At 41.7% G+C, this 23,707-nt stretch overlaps 2 non-coding genes and 4 pseudogenes across 2 annotated transcripts; all 6 read right to left on the bottom strand.

Moving 5' to 3' along the window:
- Positions 1-1,665: 1,665 nt before the first annotated feature.
- LOC149930925 (U2 spliceosomal RNA) lies at positions 1,666-1,845 on the bottom strand (annotated as a pseudogene).
- Positions 1,846-6,680: 4,835 nt separating this feature from the next.
- Positions 6,681-6,818, bottom strand: LOC149930926 (U2 spliceosomal RNA; annotated as a pseudogene).
- A 4,529-nt stretch (positions 6,819-11,347) lies between these two features.
- Positions 11,348-11,536, bottom strand: LOC149930927 (U2 spliceosomal RNA). Its single transcript, XR_016476445.1, has one exon. It is a non-coding gene; the product is annotated as a U2 spliceosomal RNA (small nuclear RNA).
- Positions 11,537-18,909: 7,373 nt separating this feature from the next.
- On the bottom strand, positions 18,910-18,991 carry LOC149930928 (U2 spliceosomal RNA; annotated as a pseudogene).
- Positions 18,992-19,156: 165 nt separating this feature from the next.
- Positions 19,157-19,315, bottom strand: LOC149930929 (U2 spliceosomal RNA; annotated as a pseudogene).
- A 2,710-nt stretch (positions 19,316-22,025) lies between these two features.
- On the bottom strand, positions 22,026-22,214 carry LOC149930930 (U2 spliceosomal RNA). Its single transcript, XR_016476471.1, has one exon. It is a non-coding gene; the product is annotated as a U2 spliceosomal RNA (small nuclear RNA).
- Between the last annotated feature and the right edge of the window lie 1,493 nt (positions 22,215-23,707).

Raw genomic sequence — 23,707 nt, forward strand, 5'->3', positions numbered from 1 at the left:
GAAAATTCGAGCTTGAAAAATTTACAAGTTGGTGAAGCCAAATTACGATTGTTTGAAACGATAATTGAAAAGGGAACAAGTCTAATACAAAAGTAGTAGAGTTTTCACACTTGAAAAAATGTACACGTTTGGTTTTTAAATGCAGATATTTTATTCACGCTTTCTCTACCATTTCTGGTGTGACGTCTCGGCAAGCACTGATTATTCGTCTAATGAGTTCCTCCCTAGTTTCAATGGGCGTGGCGTATACCTTTGCTTTAACGAATCCCCAGAGAAAATAATCCAGCGGTGTTAGGTCAGGTGACCTTGCTGGCCAATGCACTGGACCATTTCTCCCTATCCACCTTTCAGGAAACTCGTTGTTGAGGTGCTCAGTTACTTGCCGGGAAAAATGCGGAAGGGCGCCATCTTGCTGAAACCACAACTGACGTCTTTCAGCCAATGGAAGGTCGTCGATTGCGTCACTCAGTTCGTTCTGTAGAAAATGTAAATACCTTTGGCCGTTGAGGTTCGTCGGCAGGAAAAAGGGACCAATCAAACGGTTTCCAACAAGTCCAACCCAAACATTGACCCGTTCAAATTGAACCTGGTGATGATATTCAAAACCCCAATGTGGGTTGATGTCAGACCAAAGATGGCTGATTTGATGATTAAAGGGCCCATCTCTAGAAAATGACGCTTCGTCGGAGAACAAAACATGGCGCAAAAATTGTCTATCTTCTTGGACAGCATTTAGTAACCAGTTGCTAAATTCATAACGTCTTTGATGGTCTCCGTCAATTAGTCCTTGGTGGAGCGTAGCTCTGTATGGGTGATAGCGATTCTTACGAAGAATTTTCCACACACGATTTGCAGAACAACCCAAATCAGCAGCGGCGTTAGCGCAACTGTGACGAGGATATACCACAAAGTACGCGAGTACATTGTTCTCGAAGTCTAAATCCGGTTGACCCAATCCGCGAAACCTAGGTTGCAAGTTACCAAATTGATTGAAATCGTGAATTGCTCGTCTTACTGTATTTACAGATGGTGCTCCATTTGGATGTCTTTCTGCGAAGATTTCAGTCACTCTTCTAAGGTTTTGCGCTGCTTCTCCATAGTAAATGGCAACTATCTCGGTACGCTCAGCTACTGAATAACGAGGCATTGTTCGAAATATTATCAAACACTGATAATAATCTCCCAAAGTTTTCCTTTAAATACCCAATGCATGTTTAGGATTGACCTATAGCCTCGTGTTTTTTAAATCCGGTCGTTTTTTTAACCAAAGTTTCAACTGGATTAGGTAATTCGGTTTCAATTATCGTTTCAAACAATCGTAATTTGGCTTCACCAACTTGTAAATTTTTCAAGCTCGAATTTTCACTGATAAATAAATTGTTTTTCGTCGAGTGAACAATTTTTTAGGGTTTTCGATGACGGCCTACAACTTTATAATATAAATTTTTTATCTCGCACCTAGTGGTCGAAAAATAATTTTTCAAAATTGGTGAAAAACATTACCGAAAACGCTCAAATTTCTCAAACTGATGTCCCCCGGTATAGAGAATTGACCTTCCAAATTTGAAATCGGTACTATAAATAGTTTTTGAAAAAAAACACTTTTCCGAGCAAAAAAAAAGACCCTGTATATATAAAAATGGTGTTTGATTTTAAATTCATTGAGAGAGGTGGGCCGATCCTGGAAGAATTGCAATACCAGGCAAACCCGTGGCGGAGGTGGAGCAAGCTCCGACTTCTCCGCCGCCGTCCAAAAATAAGTTTTATATCTTGGGCCCCGATGGGATCCGTATCAGATATTAAGCTGATAAGAACAGATACTTTTAATTGTTTATTAAAAGCTCGTTATGAATATACATTGCCCTACTTTACATAATTGGTTCGCGTGTTATTCTTATTTTTAAATTAACGCAAGCCTCCTAAATTCTATATAATGAACTCAGAAAATATATATATATTTACTTGAAAAATAATAAAAGAGTAAAAAAAATGTTTTTATAATAAAAGTGTCAATTATTCTTGATTAACATCAATGCATGGAATCAGGTCGTTGCACCAATGTTTACTTCATCAAAGCGATGGTGGTCAGCTTGGGCACGTCGTAAGATATTATACCGTATTATTTCAATGATGACTTTAGCATTGTCCCTTCGTTTATCGAAGAGCAGGGCATTTCTTGATTTCCAGATCTAGAATTTCACCTCGGCCAGGATAAGTGTCGTTGAATATAGGCAATCCAACGATACCGGCAGCGGAGTACGGTAGAACACCATAGACCACGACAAGTACTTGGTTTTTAGAAATTTGCGGATGTGGTTCCAGATGATTTTGTTGTTTTCACAGGTGTAGAAGAGATGAACTGGCGTCTAGATTTCAGGACACCTCTGACATTTATTCGTGTTGGTCATATGCCGGATATGAAGTACGTCCCTGGTCGGCAACGCTTCATGGGCGAGTTTGAAGCAAAGATCCCTTCGGGAACCCTCCAGGTGTTTGTAGGACAAGCGGCGAAACGCCACTGGCCAATTGATATGTGGCTTGAGGGAGACAGATCGAGGCGTCACTGGCGGTACCAGACTGCAACGGATAGAGTTATTATTCAAGGTAAGTATGGTTTGTGGTTTACTAATTTTATTTTTTATTTTCAGGATCGAATCCCGGAACTCGGTATAGTTGCGGTGGACTTCTGATGCATGAGGATGGCTCGAAATCCAATTCAAACCTAGAAGCGTCTTGATGGATGTTGACAAGCTGTAAACGACCGCTCGATGCGCTGTATGTCCCTCGTTTTTTAGGACTCCCAAATATTTGGAAACTTCAATCGCTCGACTTTCCAGATCTAGGTTCGGAACTCCCATTCCCCCCTGATCTGTAGGTAAGTACACCGTTAGCCTTGATACCGTCTCTTGGGCACCGTTCCAGATAAACTGGAACATGTGTGACGTCAGACGTTGAAGTGTTTGCTTGTTAAATTTGACGAGGGGAACTCCATAGAGTAATTTTGGTAGAGCTACCTGTTTGACCAGCTGTGTCCTGGCTTTCATGGAAAGACCCATACCCTGGAATTGGGAAATGGTGTCATCGAAACGTTGACTCAGTAGTCTTTCGTTCGTGGAATGGAGACCCGTCGGTGAAAAGACCATTCCCATTATTTTTACCGATTCTTCCAGATGCTTTATCGGACAAGACGCCGGCAGTGCTTCTGGAATTCTGGAACCAATAGGTATAATTTTAGTTTTTCTTACGTTGAGGTGGCAGCCAGAAGATTCACTGAAGTCTTTGATAATAAGCATAGCTTGTATGATGCTAGCTCCATCGTCCATGATGAAATTACAATCATCGGCGTGGGCTGCATATTTTTGTTCATGAGTTGCTTCCGTTCCGGGACAGTGAATTCCCGTAACATGGTGCGAATTTATTATTGTCCTCAGCAATGGTTCCAGAACTAGACAAAAGAGAATCGGCGACAGAGGGCAGCCTTGACGGACTCCTCTCCTTATGTAAAAATTCGGCGTAAGTTCTTTATTAATTACCAGACGGCTATTGTTGTCCTTGTACAACGTCTTTAAGAATCCGACGAAGCGGTTCCCGAAGCCGAAAGCTTCCAGGGTCTTCCATAGGTGGGTGTGGTCAATTGAATCAAAGGCTTTATGAAAGTCTATTGCCAGTAAGTAGTCGCCTTGGTTCTTCTCCGTTCGGCTCTCAAGGATATGCCGTAGCATTAGTAAGTTGTTAAATGGATTTCGTTTTTTCACCCCACAGGATTGATTTTCTCCGATGAGAGACTCAATTACTCGTGAGATGCGGCGTTCGAGGATCTTTGCCAGAAGTTTGCGGTCCAGGTTTAAGAGAGTGATTGGTCTCCAGAATTCAGGGTTTTCTTGCTGGTTGAGATCTTTACAAAGTATAGTAACTATTCCCGTCTTGAAAGATTCCGTCATGCGTTCAGTCTCCAAAATGTCATTGAAGAGACTCACCAAAATTGGGCATATTTTGGTCCCTAAGTGACTGTAATATTCAACTCCCAGTCCATCCGGGCCTGGAGACTTCCCGTTTTTCATGGATTTCATAGCTTCAGTCACTTCAGCAGCGGTAATTTGGCCTTCGAGGGATTCTTTGTCTATACTGGATAAAACAGGTAAGTTTTCAAGTAGGTAAGTATGGTTTTTACTTGTAGGTTTTTCTTCATATATGTTGTTGTAGAAGTTTCGGAAGACGTCGCTGACCTCTTTCTGGCTATGGACTGGACCATTGGGTGTATTGACTGTTTGGATTTCATGGGTTTTTCTCGTGGCTCTTGTTCGTCTATAAAATTTTCCGGAGAAAGTTTCTTCTCCTTGTAGGGTTTCCGCAAACGCTGTTGACTGGCGTTTCAAAAGTTCTCGGCGTCCTTGTTCGGCCAGTTACTGGGCTACCTCGTCTTTGCCTTGTCGCGATTCAAAGGTGTGTTCTTTGACGTTGGACACTTTTTGTAGTGCCCACCGAAGAAAGGCGTTTCGTTGCCTTTTTTCCACCGCTCGGTGTTTGCAGTGATTACGTATGTAAGTTGCTGTTTCTTTCTTGCAGGTCTCCCACCCTTCCGGACCTCGGACTTTGTCAAGAATCTCTTCTAAGTTCCGTTTCAAATCATCGCGGCAGATTTCGTAGACAAATCATTATCGTCGAATATTGTCGGATTCAGTTTCGAGACACCTTCGCCTTTCGGAGTTTTTGGATCGATATGCAGTGATAGTAGAAAACTATCATGATCAGAGACTGTTCGTAAAGGTGAGTTGAGCAATACGATTTCGCACATTACTGGATTCATGTTGTAGTGATTGGAAATGTAGAACCGGTCCAAGCGAGTTTCCACTGCTGCTGAGTGCCAAGTGTATGTACCTCTTCCGGGGTTCGTTGCTCGCCAAACGTCATATAGACTGAAATCTTGACAAAAGGAAGAAAGTTCGGTTATGCTTTTATCCCTAATTGGATTACCTCCCAACTTATCCATTAGCGGGTTCTCAACGCAGTTCAAGTCACCACCGGAAATTATTTGGTTAAACTTTCCATTGAAGAAGGCGTGTAGATTGCCGAAGAACTTGAAGCGCTCCGCCGGTTTGTTCGACCGTAGATAAATACAATACGAATCGTGTGGCCGTCAATGGCGATGTTAATGCTTGTGACTCTTCCATTGTTGTCTGGTCGCAAGCCCGTAATATTGGACTTCCATTTATTCTTGATCAGGATTGCAGTACCTCCAGAAGCTGTAGATGGTGCGTTGCTATAATAAATAGTGCAGTTTGCAAAATTTTCTTGGTAATAAACCAATCGTCCGTTCTTTGCCAATGTGTTTCTTGGAGGAGACAAATGTCAATATCGTTAGTAATAATAAAAGCTGCGACTGATTCCATCTTCTTACGGTCTCGTAAACCGTTCGAGTTAAGTGCGTTAATTTTAAAAATTGTCATTAAAAGTTGGATAAAAATTCTGTCTTCTTACGTAGATGTTCTTCTGAGGGTGGTTCGTGAATCGGTTAGTATGCAGGTAGGTATTCTGGTCTGTAATTGGACTTGTTTTTGCCTCTTTTGGAGGTATTCTTAGGCGACCCACTATGTCCTCTTTTAGACTGGCTGGTGGCGCTGTCACTTCTGGATGAAGCTAAGTTAGTTGGTGGTGCTTTGGAAGGTTGCTAAACGGCTCCTGCGAAGTTGTTGGCGCCTTGACTGGAAGTCTGGCGTGACTGACTTCGGGACTTCCGAACATGTACGGAGTTGGTAGTTGACGCATCTGAAGCGTCATCAGATGACTCTTCCCGAGGGGCTTCCGAGTCTTCGTCCATCATCAAAATCTCGTCCTTTTCCGGGATGCTGGCTGGGTTAACCAGTAATCGGGTTTTACCCGATTCTTCTTGAGTACCTTCTTCACCTAAGACTGGGAACTCCGTTGACGATTCCAGATTCAGGGTCTGGACTACCCTCGTTTCTTCTGCCCTCTGTAGAGCTTTCAGCTTTTTCTTCTCGCAATTCGAGACGTTATGCCCAGGTTCGTCACAGAAAAAGCATTTCTTCTGAACGCCTTGAAAAAAATTAAAGCACGGCTTCTGCCGAAAAATAAAACATTAGGAATATCCTTCTCTATTTTCATCTTGACCATACGGTCGCCATTCTTGACTCCTTTGAGTTGTGGATACTCGTCAAAACGATGCGTTTTTATCGTCCCGAACTGCTTCATCGTGCTGAGAACAGAGTCCTACTGGATCCACTTAGGCAGATTCTTGATAGTAACCCACAGGCCGTCGTCTTCCATACGTGAAAGTTTGCAAGTTTTGTCATTCACCTTTAAGTCATCATAACTAAAGGCTTGCTGCAGGAGCGCTAATGTTGTAAATGTAAGTAGGTAGATACCCTTACCCACTGGCTGAAGGGTATCTATACAGCCTGGTCCAAGTTTGTCATGGAAGACCTTGGCAACGTCGAGGAAACCGGCGTCAACCTCTAGACGGGCGGACCATTTCTTCTGCTCCATAGCCATAGTGGCTAGGTGAGATGGCGGTGGAGACGAGCTCCGAAGAGTTAGGAGGAGTGCGGCAATCAGTCACAGGAACCAGCAAGTGAAACCGGAGACAGGAAGCAACACAGCGACAGTGCGAGTCAGGAACAGAGCAGAAACAGAACAGGCAAGTATTTCAGCAAAAGAACAGCGACAGATGAGCCAGGTAAGAAGCAACAACACGCCTTAGAGGCGTAAGAACACTTCTCGCCCCCCGACTAAGATCTCCGTATAGCACTATTGAAAACAGATACTACACTTTGATCTTAGCCAAAAGGCCGAGAAGCGATAACCGGCAAAGGGGGCTTTGGTGGTTGAAAAAGAAAAAGAGTGTAATTGAGCATTCATATATTCCATAATTATGTTTAAGCAGATTGCTCGTTGCTGGAGATGACAGCGTGTATAACCATCACGTCTGACCAAAGAAGGCAACTTCTTGATTTCTAACAAAAAGATCGACGGCCATCGAGCGTTTTCAGCCGTCAACGGTAATATCACGCGTAATACATTGGTTCTCGACTCATCAACGACTTCTATCTTCGGTTTTCTCTGGGTCTTTTTTAGTTCCACATCGAGATACATATACAGGGTCTTTTTTTTTGCTCGGAAAAGTGTTTTTTTTTTCAAAAACTATTTATAGTACCGATTTCAAATTTTGAAGGTCAATTCTCTATACCGGGGGACATCAGTTTGAGAAATTTGAGCGTTTTCGGTAATGTTTTTCACCAATTTTGAAAAATTATTTTTCGACCACTAGGTGCGAGATAAAAAATTTCTATTATAAAGTTGTAGGCCGTCATCGAAAACCCTTAAAAATTGTTCACTCGACGAAAAACAATTTATTTATCAGTGAAAATTCGAGCTTGAAAAATTTACAAGTTGGTGAAGCCAAATTACGATTGTTTGAAACGATAATTGAAACCGAATTACCTAATCCAGTTGAAACTTTGGTTAAAAAAACGACCGGATTTAAAAACCACGAGGCTATAGGTCAATCCTAAACATGCATTGGGTATTTAAAGGAAAACTTTGGGAGATTATTATCAGTGTTTGATAATATTTCGAACAATGCCTCGTTATTCAGTAGCTGAGCGTACCGAGATAGTTGCCATTTACTATGGAGAAGCAGCGCAAAACCTTAGAAGAGTGACTGAAATCTTCGCAGAAAGACATCCAAATGGAGCACCATCTGTAAATACAGTAAGACGAGCAATTCACGATTTCAATCAATTTGGTAACTTGCAACCTAGGTTTCGCGGATTGGGTCAACCGGATTTAGACTTCGAGAACAATGTACTCGCGTACTTTGTGGCATATCCTCGTCACAGTTGCGCTAACGCCGCTGCTGATTTTTGTTGTTCTGCAAATCGTGTGTGGAAAATTCTTCGTAAGAATCGCTATCACCCATACAGAGCTACGCTCCACCAAGGACTAATTGACGGAGACCATCAAAGACGTTATGAATTTAGCAACTGGTTACTAAATGCTGTCCAAGAAGATAGACAATTTTTGCGCCATGTTTTGTTCTCCGACGAAGCGTCATTTTCTAGAGATGGGCCCTTTAATCATCAAAACAGCCATCTTTGGTCTGACATCAACCCACATTGGGGTTTTGAATAGCATCACCAGGTTCAATTTGAACGGGTCAATGTTTGGGTTGGACTTGTTGGAAACCGTTTGATTGGTCCCTTTTTCCTGCCGACGAACCTCAACGGCCAAAGGTATTTACATTTTCTACAGAACGAACTGAGTGACGCAATCGACGACCTTCCATTGGCTGAAAGACGTCAGTTGTGGTTTCAGCAAGATGGCGCCCCTCCGCATTTTTCCCGGCAAGTAACTGAGCACCTCAACAACGAGTTTCCTGAAAGGTGGATAGGGAGAAATGGTCCAGTGCATTGGCCAGCAAGGTCACCTGACCTAACACCGCTGGATTATTTTCTCTGGGGATTCGTTAAAGCAAAGGTATACGCCACGCCCATTGAAACTAGGGAGGAACTCATTAGACGAATAATCAGTGCTTGCCGAGACGTCACACCAGAAATGGTAGAGAAAGCGTTTGAGAACTTAATTGTCCGCGCACAAACCTGTGTTGCAGCCAATGGTGATATTATTGAAAATGTTTTGTAAGAATTTATGTGAATAAAATATCTGCATTTAAAAACCAAACGTGTACATTTTTTCAAGTATGAAAACTCTACTACGTTTGTATTAGACTTGTTCCCTTTTCAATTATCGTTTCAAACAATCGTAATTTGGATTATTTTCTCTGGGGATTCGTTAAAGCAAAGGTATACGCCACGCCCATTGAAACTAGGGAGGAACTCATTAGACGAATAATCAGTGCTTGCCGAGACGTCACACCAGAAATGGTAGAGAAAGCGTGAATAAAATATCTGCATTTAAAAACCAAACGTGTACATTTTTTCAAGTGTGAAAACTCTACTACTTTTGTATTAGACTTGTTCCCTTTTCAATTATCGTTTCAAACAATCGTAATTTGGCTTCACCAACTTGTAAATTTTTCAAGCTCGAATTTTCACTGATAAATAAGTTGTTTTTCGTTGAGTGAACAATTTTTAAGGGTTTTCGATGACGGCCTACAACTTTATAATAGAAATTTTTTATCTCGCACCTAGTGGTCGAAAAATAATTTTTCAAAATTGGTGAAAAACATTACCGAAAACGCTCAAATTTCTCAAACTGATGTCCCCCGTTATAGAGAATTGACCTTCCAAATTTGAAATCGGTACTATAAATAGTTTTTGAAAAAAAACACTTTTCCGAGCAAAAAAAAGACCCTGTATATCGAAGTGGGACTATTGCTATGGACGGATTGTCGTTAAGTGTTGTGTGTTTGTTTGTTTGTTTGTTTGGTGTGGAAAGCAACGACACGGCAGATGGCGCTGCGAAAATAAATTGAAGTTTTGGCGAAACCGGGATTCGAACTTACAGTCAAAAACCCCGAACAATGACGCCTTTACGCTCTCGGCCACTGAAGCTTCCCAAAATAAGTTCGGAACTTCTACTGTATTCTCGTTAGTTTAAGCGGCGCGGGAGGAGTTGGCTAGTTAAGTTGTCGAAATTCTGGTCCGTTTTTACGCCTTATTTTACGTATATTTTCCGAAATTTAAGGTCAAGTGAACCTCAAACTTCGCGTCGGGTGGTGGGTGGTGGGCGGTGGGTGGTGGGCACACTCGCTTAAGATGCCTCGCTCGAAAGTGAGTACTCGAATAAACGAGCTCGAAAATTTTAAATGTTCGGGTGGTGAGCAGTGGTAGGTGGGCACACTCGCTTAAGATGCCTCGCTCGAAAGTGAGTACTCGAATAAACGAGCTCGAAAATTTTAAATGTTCGGGTGGTGAGCAGTGGTAGGAGGGCACACTCGCTTAAGATGCCTCGCTTGAAAGTGAGTACTCGAATAAACGAGTTCGAAAATTTTAAATGCCCCCTTCCCCATATGTACTTATAAATGTTCTAAAAGTCTCACAATGAGATACTTATTTTCTTATTTAAATAAATCAACAAGAGACATTAAAAAACTTCATCACTCGTTACACCAAACAAAAGGTTCAAGACAAACTACGAGTTCAATCCACACTGACGAACTTCCTTTTGGGTAATAAAAGCAATAGAACCATAGAGAAACAATTATACATTGAAGTCACAATCGGGAGAAGGTATTATATTATTAAGAACACGCGTACGCTTAAAAATTTAAAGCATTGAAGACTCTATTTCCCTTCACACACTTACGTACCGCCATTATTAATTATTGGACTCCCATACTCATCCAAAAACTAGGGGCATTCGGGCATATGTAGTTTTATATCTATGAAGGTAAATATTTATTACGATAATCTTTGCCGTATACCATTCGCAAAACAAGTTCACGTAAAGACTACCCGTTTATAGCTCTACCACAAATAGATCGAAATTTAAAATATAGCTTTTTGTCAAATTACCTTGCAAGTTAAGTCAATAAATGACCTCAACAGCTTATGAATTGGTTTGCCCACCCATGTATCATGAGGGTGGGCGGTGGCCTCTCTTTAACATAGGATGGTAAATAGTATATCTAACTATAGCTAATCACATGGGCTCAGCAGTTTTTATATTAGTTTGCCCACCCGGGTCTCCTGATGGTGGGCGGCATCCACTCTTTCACTTAGGGTGGCAAGTTATATATCCAACGATAAGAAATCACAAAGCCTCAAAAGCTTTGTATTAGTTTGCCTACCTGTGTCTACTAGGGTGTATGGCTTTGTCCATTCGAATACACTGATGTGGAACTAATATTTGGGACTGGCAGCATGGAACCGTGCTTAATCGATAATTAGAAAAAGTAAGATCTTGATCATACGGAGTTTCCTCCTGCACGCTTACCAGAACAGCTGTAGAGAAGTGTCATGAAATATGGCACTACGAATTGACCGTGGTTGCCGCGTAGTACGCGCCCCGGCATCAGCAACACAAAAACTCGTTTTTTCCAAACCATCCCGCTTTTAACAGTCCCCTATTTCTACAGCGATAGTACCGCAATCCTCGCTAGGTAACTCGATGTAAATAACTTATATGGTGTCCGTTTCGAGAACGGAGTTACCATTTTTTGGGAGGTGGTAATTTTTTAAAGGGAAGACGTGTTGCCAACGCGAATCATACCGTTGGTAACGTACGACAATTAAGGTAAAAAATTACAAAACAAATCCGTCCGAATCTTCAAAATGATCTACTAGCCAATGACGACTTTCCCTCTTATGACGTCAGGAATATATATATATATATATATATAAATGGTGTTTGATTTTAGATTCATTGAGCAAGGTGGGCCGATCCTGGAAGAACTGCAATACCAGGCCAACCCGTGGCGGAGGTGGAGCAAGCTCCGACCTCTCCGCCGCCGTCCAAAAATAAATTTAATATCTTGGGCCCCGATGGGACCCGTATCAGATATTAAGCTGATAAGAACAGATTCTGAATTTGTTTATTAATATTTCAGTAAAGTTTTACATATTTACGTTTTTCGTCATATTTTGTTCACGAATTAAATTATTTTAAATTATCGTGAACAGTCTTTTTTGTATAATAGAGCGTTTCATTTTGAAAGATTTCGTTTTTAACATTTCAGTTATAACAGGTTTTATGAGTTACGCGATACGCTTTCTCAAGTCAAGGTGAGTATAAAGTTCTTTTTATATTTTTAAGCTAGTAATTTTAACATTAATTTATCTTTTTTTTCAGGTTTAAAGTAATTCCAAGGTTACAGGTATATCAGGTAAGTATAAAACAAACATAAAACGTAAAAATACTTTTTAGACGAAATTAAAAATAATTAAAACGCATTTAAAAAAACAATAAACGTTTAAATATCTTTTAAATTGTAAATAAAAAAGTATTAAAACTTACGAAAATAAATTTCCAAATACAAATAGTTAAAGTTCGATTTTTTCCCTTTTTTTAGGTTCTTTGTAGCCGGAAGGACTTGGTCGTCGTTTGGCGCGGCTTTGGAAATACGGCTGGGCCAAAGTCAGTGCCTTCTCTTGGTCTGTGGAGGTAAAGGTTTTAGCTTTATTCACGAATTCCGATAATTCTTCCTTTGATGGCTCCTTTTTTTTCCGGCGGCGTCTGTAGTGTTCCAATATTCTAGTAGGTGATTGAAGCCCTACCATAGGTTCGATATCTTCTTGTTGTGGTGGCGATTTTAACGCGTTTGCATAGCTTGATGTTGTGGCAGCAGATTCAAGGAAATCTGAAAAAGACTTTTGAGAGGCTAGCTCCCAGCTATCTTCCGAAAAGTCATATTCTTTTTCTCCCATTGCGTCGTCAGATGTGTTGTCAACTGCCTCAATAGTGATGGGCTGTTTTTTCTTCTTTTTCTTCGGGCAATCCCGAACCTGATGATTGTCTTTGTGGCAAAAAAAGCACATCATCTGGACGCCACGGTATGTTATTTATATACGATGCCCGTTGATAGTCATCAGGATAAGAACAGATACTTTTCATTGTTTATTAAAAGTTACGTTCGTTTTACAAGTGTACACTGTTCATTTACTTTTGTTCGCGTGTTATTGATTAATTAAATTAACGCGAACATCTTAATATTTTTAAACACAACTAATCTAAATATTTAACAAATTCTTTATATAGAGTAAAAAGCCAATTAAGTAAAGTAAGACATATAGCAAAAAATATTAACTAAAAAAGGAGTCGAAGCGAACGAGAGGCAGCGTCGATGAATGGAACAACTTCGTATTGCCAGTGGCGTAGGAAGTCGGTGGTGTTGAGGCGCATCTGGTCTAATTGTATTCGTCTTAGTAGGTGAAAGCGGATGCGTTGAAGGATGAGACTTGCGCTATCTTGTTTGTTTTCGAAGATAAGGTTGTTGCGAGATTTCCATAACTGAAATTTTGCTTCAGAAATTAAAATCGAGGTTGCATAGATTAAGTTCAGCGAGACAGGAAGAGGCGTATGGTAGAATACCGTGGACCAAGAGATGAAGTTGACGTTAAGAAATATGCGTATGTGGTTCCAGATGAGCTTGCTTGGCGTGCAATGGTAGAATAGGTGGACAGGAGTTTCTGCTTGAGGACATCTGGGGCAATGACTGGTTTTACTCATGTTTCTAAGGTGGAGGACGTCTCTGGTCGGGAGACCTTGGTGGACGATTTTGTAGCAGAGGTCGCGGCGAGAAGTTTCGATGGATTTAGAGCTGGTTCTTCTGAAGGTCAATGGCCAATTGGTTTGCGGTGTTAAACTGACGATTCGAGGTATTGTGGAAGGCTGGAGACAAAGGAATATTTCATCGTTAGTAAGGGTAAGATTTTTGTTTTTTAATCTTTTCTTTATTTTCAGGATGGAGTCTTTAAGTTGGCGGTAATTGCGGTGAACTTTGGGAGCGTGTGGTTTCTTTGGATTCCATGGGATATTGAAAAGGGTCTTGCTGGTTGTTGAGAAATTATAGATGATACTGTCGTGGACTGGGTGATTTTTGTTCTGTAGACAATTAAAGATTTTTCTTACTGCTGCCTTTTCAAGGGTGGTTTCCAGGTCAGGAGCGCCAATTCCGCCGGACCCGGTAGAAAGCACCAGGGTTGAGCGTGCTATGGTCTCCTGTTTTCCTTGCCAGATGAAGTGGAAGATAGTTCTAGTCATTTCGATTAGTGATTTGTTAGTGAAGGTTAACATGGAAACGGCATATTCGATCTTGGGTACGGCGATTTGTTAAATGAGTTGCGCTTTTCCAATCAGTGATATTTCGCGGTTTTTCCAGGGATGAAAGGATTCGAGGAATTTCTGTAAAAAGTAAGGTTCGTTTGAGTTATGGGTGCCGGTTTTACAAAAGTAAATCCCTAGAATCTTCACAGTGTTGTTGGTCTGTGGAATTGTTAGAGGAACTCCAGAAGCTGGTATTTCTTTGCCAATCCGGACAACTTTGGATTTCTGACAGTTTACTTTACTGCCCGAGACTGAACAGTAGCTTTTTCCGACATCCATGGTGGCGTGATCGAGTCTGCATCGGTAACCGTCAAGTTGACGTCGTCGGCGTGTGCGATATACTTTATTTTAGCTTTAGCTTGTGATCCTGTTGAGTAAATTCCTCTGATTGCAATTGTAATTTGGACCAGAAGTGTTTCTACTGCGAGGCAGAAAAGGAGTGGCGAGAGTGGGCAGCCCCGGCGGACTCCTTTCCCTATTGCAAATGGCTCAGATAGATGACCGTTTATAAGTATGGTGCTGGTGTTCTTACTGTACATTACTCTTATGGCATTGATGAAGCGGGGTCCAAACCCGAATCTGTGTAGCGTTGCAAGGATGAAACTATGGCTAAGGCGATCGAATGCTTTGTTGAAGTCTATGGAGAGAAGGAATGCGCAACCTTTACGGTCATTAATGTCGGTGATTAGGTCACGCAGAAGAATGAGGTTGAGTGTCGGGTTCCTACCACGCACACCGCACGTTTGTTGTGGGCTAATGAGATCAGATGCGGCGGCTGATGCTCTTTTTTCAAAAAAATTTGCCAGGATTCTTCGGTCGTAATCTAGCAAGGTGATTGGGCGCCGGACGTCCATTTCGTCCTTCCGAGACTCGTCTTTGCAAATCAGCGTAATTACTCCTTGCGTCATAGACTCCGGGAGATGACCTTCTGATAGGGATTCGTTAAATACTGTCGTAAGTATTGGCCCAATAGTTGACCAATACTTTTTATAGAAAGCTGCTGTAAGCCCGTCGAGACCTAGGGCTTTTCCGGACTTGATGGATTTAAGGGCGGCTGTTGCGTCGGCGATGGTTATAATATCGTCTAGGTTCGTGCTTTGTTCTTTGGTAAGTGTAGCAAGACTGAGTGAAAAGAAGGGTTTCGGGTCGTCAACTGGTTCAAGTTTGAAAAGATCTGTGTAAAAGTCTATAAAATGTTTAGTTATTTGGTCTTGTTTTGTGGTAGTAATAGCATTCTTTTTTACAGCTGTGATGTCTGAACGTGTTCTGTTGGACTTGAACTGGCGGTAAAATCTGCGGAGAATGTTTCTTCTCCAGAGATCTGGTTTGCGGACATTCTGGTTTTATTGGTAAGGTAGCGTTTTTGGTATTCAACTAGTTGGAGTGTGCGGATTTCCTCTTCGATCGAAATGGTAAGTAGGTCTTTTTTATCTGATTTTTTAATTTTATCTAGGGCCCAGCGGGAAATCGCCGACTCCCTCCGGGAATTGGACGCCCGCCGCTTGCCTTCGGCTTTGAAGATGTCACTTGCTTTTTTTTTAAATGTCCCATGCCTCACGACTTTTTACCTCTCCGGCTAACTGCTTAATTTTTTGATCAATGGTATCGTCACCAGGGGTCTCTGGCTGCAGGAGGGTGTCGTTGAGGCGCCAAATGCCTCGCCCTCGCTGTATAGTCGCTGTTAATTTAAAGTTCAGGTGTAAGAGTTGGTGGTCTGAAATATTGTAATTACCTCTGCCGAACGATATGACGTCGAACGACCGAGGTTGGATGTCTTCGCTGTCTGGTAAGTAGATCCGGTCTAGTCGGCTTTTAACGAGTGATGAAGCCCAGGTATACTCCTGGCGCTGAGGGTGTAATTTCCGAAAAGAGTCTGTGAGGTTAAGATCAGTTATTAGCTTACGCAGCTCGTCGACGCTGTTGTCCTTGAATATAGTGCCGCCCTCCTTGTCAAGGTCGGGATTCATTATGCAGTAAAAGTCGCCTCCCAGGATGAGATGGTCATATGGTCCTTCGAGAAATTGGTAAAGCTGGGTAAAAAAGAGTCTTCGTTCTGTGATGTTATTAGGTGCGTATATGGAAATGATGCGAATTCTTTTATTTCCAATGGAAACGTCGACGGAGATGTTAGTGTCATGAGACTTGTGGATAAGAATCGCCGTACCTCTCGAACGCTCCGATCCCTCGCTATAAAAGGTTTTATACATGTGAAAGTTTTGATTAAAAATTTGCCAATTATCTTGGCGCATTAAGTGAGTTTCTTGCAGCATTACGAAATCAAAATTTATGGAATACAATATTGACGCTATGTCAATGTGTTTATGCTGGTCGCGTAGCCCATTCACGTTAAAAGAACCTATATTTAAATTTGTAATAGTCATTATTTTTTTATAAAAATGTAAACGAAAGGAAGTTCGTGGTATCAAAAGTTAATAAAAGAGTTTTGGGTCGGTAAGTGTTCGTAGGTCTTTTAATTTATTACTTGGATTTTTTCTTTTCTTTCAGGTTCGGGGATTGACTGTTGCACCGTTTCTTCACACTGGATATGGCCTGGTTTCCCGATGTTGGCGTAATGGTTTGAACCATTGTTGAAAAAGTCTTAGCACTGGACGAGGTAAGGTCGTTGTCGAAGTTATCAGTTTCGTTTGGTGGCTTATTGAGCTCCCTCACGAGGTCGTCATGGTCGCTGATGGTGGCGTTGGTCGTAGACCCTGTCGAAGCTGGACCGTTGTTGATACTGGTAGCAACTGGACTGGCTACGTCTTGAGGCGTTTCTTCCTGGTTACTTGGTGATGGAGTATCCATGGCGACATCATCTTGGTTGTCGGACGTTGACTGAATTCCTGTATTCGAGAATTCGGGCTTCTGGACGGTTTCCTTCTGTTTACGCTCTGGGCAATCGTTGAACTTATGACCTTTGTTCTTGCATTTAAAGCAGAGGAATTCAACTCCAGGGTAGAATACTCTAGCTCTGTGGCCTTGCCCGACTTTCAAGATGTTTGGAATGCCATTTTGGACCAACATCTGATTTGAATTTTACGACTTCCCGTCTTGACACCGGGTAGTTCAGAAAAAAATTTTTCGTCGTATCTCAGGATTTCACCATAGGGTTTGAACGCCGTTAGAAAGGCTACCCGGTCGACCCAAACTGGAACATCTCGGACAACTATCCACCTGGTTAAACCAACGACATGGTTGAACTCGTAGTCTTCCCCACTCATGTGGACGAGGCCCTTGTCCATAGCTTTATTGAAAAAATCTTCACTTTTAAAAGTCACTTGGAAAATATTTTTACCCAAGGGTTGAATGGCATGGATGTAATTCGGTGACACTTGTGCATACAGAGCTTTGGCGAGGTCCATATACTGGATGCCATGGTGGAGAGTGACCCGGCAAGTAGAGCGTCGAAGGGTTGACGACGCCATCATTGCGAAAAGGAACTTAAAATAACTACTCCCAAAAGGGAGCTTAAACGTAAATTAAACACAGAAAAATTTAGTTAAAATCAGCTATAAAACAAAACTAGGCTTAACGCCTTTAACGAGAAAACGCCCCCTAAAAAATGGCGGACTGCGAAAAAACCGTTGTTACGAACGAAAAAGATGGAGCCCAAAACAGTGCGACTGCTCTCTCTGAGGATAAGAACAGATACTGAATTTATTTATTAATGTTCAGTAATGTTTACATGTTTACATTTGTCGTCATTTGCTTTTGTTCGCGTGTTAAAATTGTATAAGTTAACGCGAACAATCGTTAAAAAAAAAATAAAAGGGTTCATTGCATTTAAAATCGAGTATAAAATTATATTAAAATTTAAAATTTAAATTTTATAACATATTTTTTCCTTTCTTCATTTCTTTTTCGGGAGTGGTACTGCGTCGTCGTTTTTGCTGGGATAATAGGGTTTCACTGATGTTAACGAGGAGTTGGTCTGCTTTCTGGTTTAATGGAATATTACTTGTGGAAGGTCTGGCTCGGACTGTGTCGAAGAGGATTTGGAGTTCGGATTTTGTTAGCTGATTGAGGTCTGGCGTATGCCCATACCTCCAGGTTGATGGATCGTATCTGATACTTGTTGCGGTTCTGGTTATTTTTTTGCTGTTGTCGGATTTATTGTTGTCGTTTTCACTTTCAGGTTCTGGATTGAAGATATCGTGATGTGGCGGTGATTTCAGGGCGTGGGCAAAGGAACAAATTTTGGCTGGAGATTCGGATTTATTTGGGGAAGGTGTTGTCAGGTAAAAGCTGTTGTCAGAGGTTTTGGAGTCGTTTGCTTGGGTAAGTATTTCAGGTATGCGCGGTGATTTTTCTTGCAGGTTTTCTTCTCGAGAGGTGGCGTTGGTAGGTATCACTCCCAATGGAGTAGGTGTCGAATTACTGGAGGCTAGCATTGGTTCTCGGTTGGACTCCGGAGGCTGACGAGCCTTGTTCTTTTTCTTCGGGCAATCCCGAACCTGATAAGTGTCCTTATGACAGTAGAAACACATCCGCTGGACTCCACGGTAAGTGATTTCGATGCGATGTCCAACAATGGTCATCAGGTTCGGGATTGGGCCTCTGACATTCACCCGCAGCCTCCTTGTTCCAGTGCGAAGATCTTTTAGGACGCCTGTTTGGTACGTTTCCCAAGTCTCCGATAGGACATCACAGCTTGTCCGCAGTGCTTTTTTCAAGACGGCCAACTCCCACCAGCTCGGGGCATTTTTGACCGTAATGTAGGTAGTCGGGTCAACGATACCCACAACATCGAGTGGTTTGCCACCAACAACGACTCCACTATCCACGGCCCTCTGAAAGCTGGTCACATCCTTGAAGGTGATCAAGGCTTCAGAATTAGCCACCATTTGAAAAACGGTGATGTTGCTTGGGCCATTGTGGTCGAGTAAAGCTGAAGCTAGGGCTTCCAAGTTGACGCCGTCGAAGCGTATTCGGGCTGTAGCGGCTTTGAGGGCTGAAGCTGACGCCGGATCAGGAGCAGGAGCTTGGTGGTCCGGAATCCCTGGCGAGAGTGGTGGCATGGCATCACGCTCGGACATCGGGAGCGATGGTTGACTTTGGGAAACGCCAGACGGCGCTCCCTCGGGCGGTGGACTACGGCGAGCAGGAACAACACGACTGGAACAACAGCAGCAATGCAGGTAAGTACACTTCCCGTATACGGGTGAAAAACGGTTCCCGACCTTTGGCTTTGAAGAAAGGAGCAAACAGATACTACACTTTGATCTTAGCCAAAAGGCCGAGAAGCGATTGAGCATTCATATATTTCATAATTATGTTTAAGCAGATTGCTCGTGGCTGGAGATGACAGCGTGTATAACCATCACGTCTGACCAAAGAAGGCAACATCTTGATTTCAAACAAAAAGATCGACGGCCATCGAGCGTTTTCAGCCGTCAACGGTAATATCACACGGAATACATTGGCCAACCCGTGGCGGAGGTGGAGGAAGCTACGACCTATCCGCCGCCGTCCAAAAATAAGTTTAATATCTTGGGCCCCGATGGGACCCGTATCAGATATTAAGCTGATAAAAACAGATACTGAATTTGTTTATTAAAAATTTCAATAAAATACAGTACCCTGTCAGATAGTTCCTGTTTTTTTAATTAGTTTAAATTAAAACAGGTCAATAAATAGTTACAAAAATTAAAAAGTATAAAACTAATTAGTTCATAGAATTAAAACAGAGGTTAAGTTTAAAATCAATAAAAACTTCAACGTGAAGATTTCCCTTTTTTGGCTTCTTTGGTGGGAGTGGTACTGCGTGGGCGTTTTTGGTAGTTTTGAATTTCTAGTTTAATTTCGGCAAAGTATTTGCCTATGGACCAGTTAACATTACCGTCCTGGCCATGTGTTCGATAAGCATCTGTAGTTCTTGTTTGTTTAAATGCTTTAGAGGTGGTTTCGTTCCTGGTATCCAGGTCGTAGGATCATATGGAGGTCTGGCTGTTGCGGTGATTTCTTTTGAGGTGGTACCGGAGTCGGAGTTGTTCTTTTTTGGTTCACTGCTTGTTGATTTAGATTGATTTTCAGGTTCATCGGGTTTGGGAGCGGTTTTCAGGGCATTGGAGTATTGACTGGTTTGGACTGGAGGATCTGGGTTCTTCTTGGATGGTTCGGGTGACGTCATCGTCCAGCTCTCTTCAGAGCTTTTTGATACGTCGGCTGCGGTAAGTATGGGTAAGTTACTTGTTTGATTTTCTTGGTTTTCTTTCAGGATATCGTCTCGAATGGTGGCGTTGGTGAGTATAGGTGTGGAGTTTTTAGTTATTTCAGGATCTTTGGGTAAGTTGTCGTTTGTTCGGGGTTTTGTCTTCTCGGTCGTCTGGTTATTCTTTTTTCCGCAGGTAGAGGCAAAGTGCCCCTCTTCTTCACAAATGAAGCACTTCTTGGCAACCCCGGTATAATATACCAGGGGTCGGGTCCTTCCAAAGTAAAGTACATTAGGTATTGTCTGAGAAATTTTTATTTTTACCATTCTATCTCCATTCTTGATGCCCTTTAATTCTTTATACTCGTCTGAGCGATGTGCTTTAATTTCTCCATATTTCCGTATGTTGGTTAATATGGCATCCCATTGGATCCATGATGGTTAGTGCTTAATGGTCAGCCAGACGCCGTCATCTTCTACGCTGGTGATTCTACAGGTCTTGTTTGCGATCGTTAGTTCTCCATAAGATATGGCTTGTTGTAGGAATTCCAGGGTTGTAAATGTCAGAAGGAACGAGTCTTTACCCACGGATTGCAACGTGTCTATGCATTCCGTTCCCAGTTTCTCGTGGAAGGTTCCGGCAACTTCCAAGAAGTCCGTGTTTACTTCCAGGCGAGTAGTCCGTTTCTTCACCTCTGCACCCATGATGGCTTTAGAGGGGTCGTCAGGTGAAGGCAAGTCCCAGGAAGGAACTGCGTCAAGTAGTAGTGGCAGAAATCAATCAGTTCAGGATACAGCGTAGAAGTCCGGAACAGCAGCGACAAATAAGTGTCAGCAGGAACAGCAGCGGAACCAGGATCAGTAACGGAACCAGGAACAGCGGCAGCAGCCTCAGGAGCAGGCACAGGAAGAGGAACAGGAACGGGGACGGGTACGTCAGGATACCGGCAGGTAAGTATGCATCACAGGAACTAGCTGTAGAGCTGGGATACTCGCTTAACGGCCTTTCGGCCAGGATTTCAGCGAAATAGCTGGAAACAGATACTACACTTTGATCTTAGCCAAAAGGCCGACAAGCGATAACCGGTGAAGGGGGCTTTGGTGGTTGAAAAAGAAAAAGAGTGAGATTGAGCATTCATTTATTTCATAATTATGTTTAAGGAGATTGCTCGTGGCTGGAGATGACAGCTAGTATAACCATCACGTCTTACCAAATAAGGCAACTTCTTGATTTTAAACAAAAAGATCGACGGCCGTCGAGCGTTTTCAGCCGTCAACGGTAATATCACGCGAAATACTTTGGTTCTCGACCCATCAACGACAGTAAGCCGCGTCGAGTGGGGTCATTTCTTGGGAGGGAGACCACCGGGGAACACGGCGTGCCGGTAGATGCTCTCTTCCTCTCTCCCTCTTTTTTTCCATTAACGCGGTATTTGAGTCTTATTAATAAAATTTGTGTATTTTTAAATATTTTCTTTTACGCTGTTTCTAACTAGTTTGCCAAGGCCATAATTTATCTTCGGTTTTCTCTGGGTCTTTTTTTTTTAATAAGTGGCAACATGGAACCGTGCTTAATCGATAATTAGAAAAAGTAAGATCTTGATCATACGGAGTTTCCTCCTGCACGCTTACCAGAATAGCTGTAGAGAGGTGTCATGAGATATGGCACAACGAATTGACCGTGGTTGCCACGTAGTACGCGCCCCGGCATCAGCAACACAAAAACTCGTTTTTTCCAAACCATCCCGCTTTTAACAGTCCCCTATTTCTACAGCGATAGTACCGCAATCCTCGCTAGGTAACTCGATGTAAATAACCTATATGGTGTCCGTTTCGAGAACGGAGTTACCATTGTTTGGGAGGGGGTAATTTTTTTAAAGGGGAAGACGTGTTGCCAAAGCGAATGTCGAAAAGCGGCCAGCTGTGAACTCCTAATCATGTCTTTTGTTAGTAAATAAAGTGACTTAAAAAATCATACCGTTGGTAACGTACGACAATTAAGGTAAAAAATTACAAAACAAGTCCGTCCGAATCTTCAAAATGATCTACTAGCCAATGACGACTTTCCCTCTTATGACGTCAGGAATATATATATATATATAAAAATGGTGTTTGATTTTAGATTCATTGAGCGAGGTGGGCCAATCCTGGAAGAACTGCAATACCAGGCCAACCCGTGGCGGAGGTGGAGCAAGCTCCGACCTCTCCGCCGCCGTCCAAAAATAAATTTAATATCTTGGGCCCCGATGGGACCCGTATCAGATATTAAGCTGATAAGAACAGATACTGAATTTGTTTATTTGAAAACAGTCAAAATTACATTGTTCGCGTTATTAAGGTTTTAAATTATCGCGAGCAATTGAAAAGCGGAAATATAGTTTAAACTTTCGTGTTTTGAAAAAACACCGCGTCAGAAAAAATATTGGTTCTTAGAAACTTGATAGTTGTAAAGCTTTCGCGTACATAAAATTATCGGTGGCAATTGAACAATTACAAAATAAATATTCTTTTTTAGGTTATTACATGCAAAGTAAATACAAAAAAATGAATTAATTAATCAAGTTTTCTTTTCAGGTCAAGCAATTTTAACAAAAATTTATACTCAAAAGTGTATAAGTATATTCGTAAGTATATGTAATTTAACATAATCAGCGTTTTTCCACGTACGGGAATTTAATTTTGTGCTTTCGGGCAAGACAAAAAATTAAAATACATTGTATATGTAAATATCCCTGGTATTGTCAAAGTAGGTTGAAATTAATCTTTCGTTAAACAACCAAGATTATCCTATCGGTGCAACGTTTTCCAAGTAGATAGACTATTTTGTTTTTATGTATTTACTTATTATCAGCTGAAACTAAATATTTAACATTTTTGAAAATTTTATAGTTCAGACATTTTAGAATAACAATAATAAATTATTGTTATTTATTTTAATGATTGACTTTTCTTGCGCGCACCATTTCAGTTCAAAGACTGGCCGCGGAAAGCGCACAATGTCGGCACGAGCTCGCTTCAACACTTCGTGACGAACTCTTTCTTTGATGACAAAGGCAGGGACGAATTTGTTTTCGAACAATTTGTTGTTTCTGGCTTTCCAGATTTGATACTTGGTCTCAGTGAGTATTATGGAAAATAGATAAACAAGCGCTATAGGGACCGGAAGTGGAACGTGGTACAAAACAGATTGCACAGAGAGATACTTAACATTAAAATAAGTTCGTAAATCGTTCAAAAGCAATTTAGCGTTGTCACACTGATAAAAAAGATGGACAACCGTCTCGTTGTTGGTGCACATTGGGCATGATCTGGTTTTCGCCACATGGCGACTGTATAAAATGTCTCTTACTGTTAAAACGTTGTATAAAATTTTAAACAAGAAGTCGCGTTTATGTCCTTCTATAGATCGAGACCCAATTCTATTAAAAATTAATTTCCAATTTAAATGCGGTTCCATTGACCCAATTCGGGGTACATATTTGACAGTTAATTTCTGACCAATCTCAGCGTTATTCATTCCTAGAGGGTTTTCACCAGCTTTAAGTTTATATTTAACAGTCTTAGCGTAGTCTCTTGTTTTAATATAATTTGGGTTAACGTTTGCACAGTGGGACATTTTTAAATCCCATTTTAAACCAAAAACAGTGGTTACAGAAGTCGATAAATTATAAGTTACCGATTTGTTTACCAAATGCCCTTCGGCATTTAGACAGCTTAACACGCGTGACAAATTGAAGCTAGATATGACATTTTCTAGATTTGGGACACCGACGCCTCCTTCATCTACATGTAAGTACATGGTTTTTCTATTTA

Source organism: Leiobunum rupestre, chromosome 9 (assembly GCF_980474605.1).
Source record: "Leiobunum rupestre chromosome 9, qqLeiRupe1.1.hap1, whole genome shotgun sequence".
Taxonomy (NCBI): Eukaryota; Metazoa; Arthropoda; class Arachnida; order Opiliones; family Sclerosomatidae; genus Leiobunum; species Leiobunum rupestre.